Genomic DNA, 6,118 nt, shown 5'->3' with positions numbered 1-6,118 from the left:
CAATCAATCAATCAATCAATCAATCAATCAATCAATCAATCAATCAATCAATCAATCAATCAATCAATCAATCAATCAATCAATCAATCAATCAATCAATCAATCAATCAATCAATCAATCAATCAATCAATCAATCAATCAATCAATCAATCAATCAATCAATCAATCAATCAATCAATCAATCAATCAATCAATCAATCAATCAATCAATCAATCAATCAATCAATCAATCAATCAATCAATCAATCAATCAATCAATCAATCAATCAATCAATCAATCAATCAATCAATCAATCAATCAATCAATCAATCAATCAATCAATCAATCAATCAATCAATCAATCAATCAATCAATCAATCAATCAATCAATCAATCAATCAATCAATCAATCAATCAATCAATCAATCAATCAATCAATCAATCAATCAATCAATCAATCAATCAATCAATCAATCAATCAATCAATCAATCAATCAATCAATCAATCAATCAATCAATCAATCAATCAATCAATCAATCAATCAATCAATCAATCAATCAATCAATACTGATCTGCATTTAGGGCAGTCGCCCAGATGGCAGATTCCCTATCTGTTGCTTTCCTAGCCTTTTCCTAAATGATTTCAAATAAATTGAAAATTTATTGAACATCTCCCTTGGTAAGTTATTCCAATCCCTAACTCCTCTTCCCATAAATGAATATTTGCCCCAGTTTGTCCTCTTGAATTCCAACTTTATCTTCATATTGTGATCTTTCCTACCTTTATAAACGCCATTCAAACTTATTCGTCTACTAATGTCATTCCACGCCATCTCTCCGCTGACAGCTCTGAACATACCACTTAGTCGAGCAGCTCTTCTTCTTTCTCTCAATTCTTCCCAACCCAAACATTGCAACGTATTTGGAACGCTACTCTTTTGTCGGAAATCACCCAGAACAAATCGAGCTGCTTTTCTTTGGATTTTTTCCAGTTCTTGAATCAGGTAATCCTGGTGAGGGTCCCATACATTGGAACCATACTCTAGTTGGGGTCTTACCAGAGACTTATATGCACTCTCCTTTACATCCTTACTACAACTCCTAAACACTCTCATAACCATGTACAGAGATCTGTACCCTTTATTTACAATCCCATTTATGTGATTACCCCAATGAAGATCTTTCCTTATATTAACACCTAGATACTTACAATGATCCCCAAAAGGAACTTTCACCCCATCAACGCAGTAATTAAAACTGAGAGGACTTTTCCTATTTGTGAAACTCACAAGCTGACTTTTAACCCCGTTTATCAACATACCATTGCCTGCTGTCCATCTCGCAACATTTTCGAGGTCACGTTGCAGTTGCTCTCAATCTTGTAAATTATTTATCACTCTATAAGGAATAACATCATCCGCAAAAAGCCTTACCTCCGATTCCACTCCTTTACTCATATCATTTATATATATAAGAAAACATAAAGGTTCAATAATACTGCCTTGGGGAATTCCCCTCTTAATTATTACAGGGTCAGATAAAGCTTCACCTACTCTAATTCTCTGAGATCTATTTTCTAGAAATACAGCAACCCATTCAGTCACTCTTTTGTCTAGTCCAATTGCACTCATTTTTGCCAGTACCAGTAGTCTCCCATGATCCACCCTATCAAATGCTTTAGGCAGGTCAATCGCGATACAGTCCATTTGACCTCCAGAATCCAAAATACCGGTATCTGCTATATCTTGCTGGAATCCTACAAGTTGAGCTTCAGTGGAATAACCTTTCCTAAAACCGAATTGCCTTCTATCGAACCAGTTATTAATTTCACAAACATGTCTAATATAATCAGAAAGAATGCCTTCCCAAAGATTACATACAATGCATGTCAAACTTAATGGCCTGTAATTTTCAGCTTTATGTCTATCACCCTTTCCTTTATACACAGGGGCTACTATAGCAACTCTCCATTCATCTGGTATAGCTCCTCCGACCAAACAATAATCAAATAAGTATTTCAGATATGGTACTATATCCCAACCCATTGTCTTTAGTATATCCCCAGAAATCTGATCAATTCCAGCCGCTTTTCTAGTTTTCAACTTTTGTATCTTATTGAAAATGTCATTGTTATCATATGTACATTTTATTACGGTACTTCTTTGGCCTTAGTCTCCTCCTCTATCTCGACATTATCCTTGTAACCAACAATCTTTACATACTGCTGACTGAATACTTCTGCCTTTTGAAGATCCTCACATACACACTCCCCTTGTTCATTAATTATTCCTGGAATGTCCTTCTTGGAACCTCTTTCTGCCTTAAAATACCTATACATACCCTTCCATTTTGCAATACAATTCGTATGACTGCCAATTATGCTTGCCATCATGTTATCCTTAGCTGCCTTCTTTGCTAGATTCAATTTTCTAGTAAGTTCCTTCAGTTTCTCCTTACTTCCACAGCCATTTCTAACTCTATTTCTTTCCAGTCTGCACCTCCTTCTTATTCTCTTTATTTCTCTATTATAATAAGGTGGGTCTTTACCATTCCTTACCATTCCTTACCACCCTTAATGGTACAAACCTGTTTTCGCATTCCTCAACAATTTCTTTAAACCCATCCCAGAGTCTGTTTACATTTATATTTACCGTTTTCCACCGATCATAGTTACTTTTTAGAAACTGCCTCATGCCTGCTTTATCAGCCATATGTACTGCCTAACAGTCCTACTTTTAAGACCTTCCTCTCAATCACATTTATTTTTAACTACCACAAAAACAGCTTCATGATCACTAATACCATCTGGCACAGGCCAGAGCAATGTGCAGCTTCCACCGAAGTCCCAGTCAACATCCTTGGCTGTGACAACATGGAAGTTGACATTCAGAGCATGACTAGTGCATCTGAGTGTTATGAAAGGTGCTGCTCATAGGGTCAGTCGTGCTGCAATAGTACTCTCTGACCCAGTGAGGAAAGCAATGGCAACCCGCCTCACTCCTCATCTTGCCTAGTACGCCTCATTTTGGTGCTGCCATTGGTTTTTGGGGTATCCTTATAACCGCATAACGTTTGGTGGTGCTATTTGAGAATCCAACCAGCCTCTGGGCTGATGACCTAACAGACAGACATGTGCGGTATGTGGACTTCTTGTTTTCCTTGGCATAACTCAGCTTCATGTTGAGTAGTACTAGTAGTAGTTTTTTAAGCGATCAATACTGTTGTTATATTGATAAGGGCAAAGTGTACCGCAATAATTATACTTTTTCATGAAAGTCAATTACCTATGTACGGTTCGGTTTCGAAGTAGTAGGCATGTTGTGTAATATATGATAGGCATTTGGTTTCTTGCACGTATGGGCGCACTTAGTGCAGTTTTATTCCGTTAATTGTGTCAGTTCTGCATGGTTCGCTACAATGAGGAACTGTAAATATAACCTCTAACAATCTAAACAATTTCAGCAACCATGTAAATTAATTTTAACACAGTTCAGACCGCTTGAATGTGCGTTTATTCTACGTCGTATTATATAAGGTAGTGCGTTACATCCTCCAGAGTGTTGTACTGCAATTCAAACAGCGTATACTAAATATAATCTGCACAGCATAATAAGCGGTAGGTTTATTTCAGTTATATTAAAGATTATAATACTATGTATTAAATGTTATAATATTGTGTTTAATGGATTGTTGTTTTGAAGGCATTAATTCGTATGATTATGTAGGTAGTAGATATCCATTGGGATACCCAATTGTTGAATCAGTCAATCACTACTGATCTGCACTCGCCCAGGTGGGAGATTCCCTATCTGTTGCTTTTCTAGCCTTTTCTGAAATGATTGCAAAGAAGTTGGAAATTTATTGAAATCTCCCTTGGGTAAGTTATTCCAGTCCCGAAATCTCCTTCCTATAAAATAATATTTTCCCCAATTAGTCCTCTTGTATTCCAACTTTATCTTCATATTGTGATCTTTCCTACTTTTAAGGACGCCACTCAAACTTATTCGTAGTCTCCCATGATCCACCCTATCAAGTGCCTTAGTTAGGTCAATCACGGTACAGTCAATTTGACATCCTGAATCCAGGATAACTGCTATAACTGGCTGGAATCCAACAAGTTGAACTTCAGTGGAATTACCTTTCCCAAACCCAAACTGCCGTCTATCAAACCAGTTATTAATTTTGCAAACATGTCTAATATAATTAGAAAGAATGCTTTTTCAAAGCTTACATGCAATGCATGTCAAATTGACTGGCCTGTAATTTTCAGCTTTATGTCTATCATATTTTCCTTTATATACAGGGGATACTATAGCAACTCTCCAGGGACTACTATGGAAATTCTCCATCATTTGGTATAGCTCCTTCATGCAATCAATAATGAAATAAGTGCTTCAGATATGGTACTACCGGTATATCCCAACCGATTGTCTTTAGTATACCCCCTGGAACCTAATCAATTCCAGCTGTTTTCTAGTCTTCAACTTTTGTATCTTACTGCAAATGTCATTGTTGTCATAAGTAAATTTTAATACTTCCTTAGTGTTAGTCTCCTCCTCTATCTGGACATTATCCTTGTCACCAACAATCTTCACATACTGCAGGCTGAATACTTCTGCCTTTTGAAGTTCTTCGAATACACACTCCCCTTGTTCATTAACGATTCCTGGATTATCCTCCTTGAAAGCTTTTTCTGCCTTAAAGTACCTACTGTATACATACTCTTCTATTTTTCACTAAAGTATGACTGCCAATTATGCCATCATGTTATCCCTTAGTCATGTACAGTCCTCTGTATGTGGTAGATAAATTTAGTACCGGTATAGCACTTGGTTTAGCCATAATAAGGGTAGTCATTTCCTGTCTTTGCTCAACAGATGTACAGTAGCAAATGAACCTCTTCATACAACTGCTTATTCATCCATTTCTGAATATTGCTTTACATGCTACCTTAGTGAAGGCCACTGCTGCTTCCTTCCCTCTCCTAGCCCTTTCCAATCCCATCTTTGCCACGAGACCTATCTGTGTCGGTGCTACAAAAAATGACTTGTAAAAAAATACTCATAAATCCATTGGCGGTGTGATATTGTTTCGGTGGTGTACATCCTTTGTAACACATCTTTCTAGCTTCATTTTACAAGTTGTGGCCGAGAACTTTAGTGGATTACATTAAAAGCCCCGTTGTATTCCAATAAACGTACCATCTTAGGACACTGTTCAAGAGTAACACTTGAAGGTGATACCCATTATTGAAGTGTTTTACTATAATAATAATAGGAGACCATTGTTCACCTCAAATATGGTTACTCATATTATAAATATGTTTTTGAACACATCACTTTGGAGCATTCACTGTATGGAAGTGAGCCATGAATAATGTGTGACACACAAAGAAATAGAATAGAACTGTCAGAAATGTGATGTTACTAAAATGTTTCATAGGTCAGATTGAGAGTGCAAGAGATAGTGCACAAGGTTGATAAGAGGAGAAAGATATTTCAAAAGATGACCTTCAGAAGAGATTGTTAGGATGAATGTTGAGAAACCCGGAACTCATTCAGATGATTTCAAATGTAAGTAATTGGTTAGGAATTTGGTAAAGGCATGATGCAGATAAGAATAGATGGAGGATGAAATATTATGTAGATATGATTAGATAAGCATAGGATATGGTGACATGGAGATCTGTATTAAACCAGTTAACAGACCTCTGATAATGTAGTGGCATTATCACTTATTTCTCACCAAAGTTCCTATGTTTCAGTGGAAGCCAGTGCCTGTTGGATGTTTGAATTAGAAGCCATGTCCCTGTGATTTGAATTCCATTCAAGACTAGAAGTAATGTGTGGTGAAGAAATAGACAATGTCAGAAAGCTGCAGGCTTGCTTGTTTACTGGGTCAGTCTATAACTTAATTACCCTAACAGTGATAAGAATATTAATGATATGCATTTTCTGTTCCTTGTTTCAGCAGAAAGTCTATGGAAGTAACAACTACTCCAGCTCATTTAGATACTACAGTTCCTGTGTACAATGGACCAGAAAGAACAGATCAAGGAGGAAACAGTCTGGCTGGAAGGAAGAGCAAGAACATCGTTTGTAAATATCATTCCAGATTACCTTACAGTGATTAGAAT

The 6,118-nt window shown here is 36.8% G+C and overlaps 1 protein-coding gene across 1 annotated transcript in view; it reads left to right on the top strand.

The window, feature by feature from the left end:
• Window positions 1–3,347: 3,347 nt before the first annotated feature.
• The window catches only part of LOC136875091 (zinc finger protein 782), a 251,523-nt gene continuing 248,752 nt past the window's right edge, over window positions 3,348–6,118 (top strand). Inside the window, exons 1-2 of the mRNA XM_067148822.2 lie at window positions 3,348–3,598; window positions 5,956–6,080. The gene's annotated coding sequence lies outside the window, so the exon portion shown is untranslated. The remainder of the gene's footprint in view (window positions 3,599–5,955; window positions 6,081–6,118) is intronic.

The sequence above is a fragment of the Anabrus simplex genome, chromosome 5, assembly GCF_040414725.1.
Source record: "Anabrus simplex isolate iqAnaSimp1 chromosome 5, ASM4041472v1, whole genome shotgun sequence".
NCBI lineage: Eukaryota > Metazoa > Arthropoda > Insecta > Orthoptera > Tettigoniidae > Anabrus > Anabrus simplex.
Note: the sequence above shows the minus strand (reverse complement) of the source record. Positions and strands in the feature narration are given on the sequence as shown.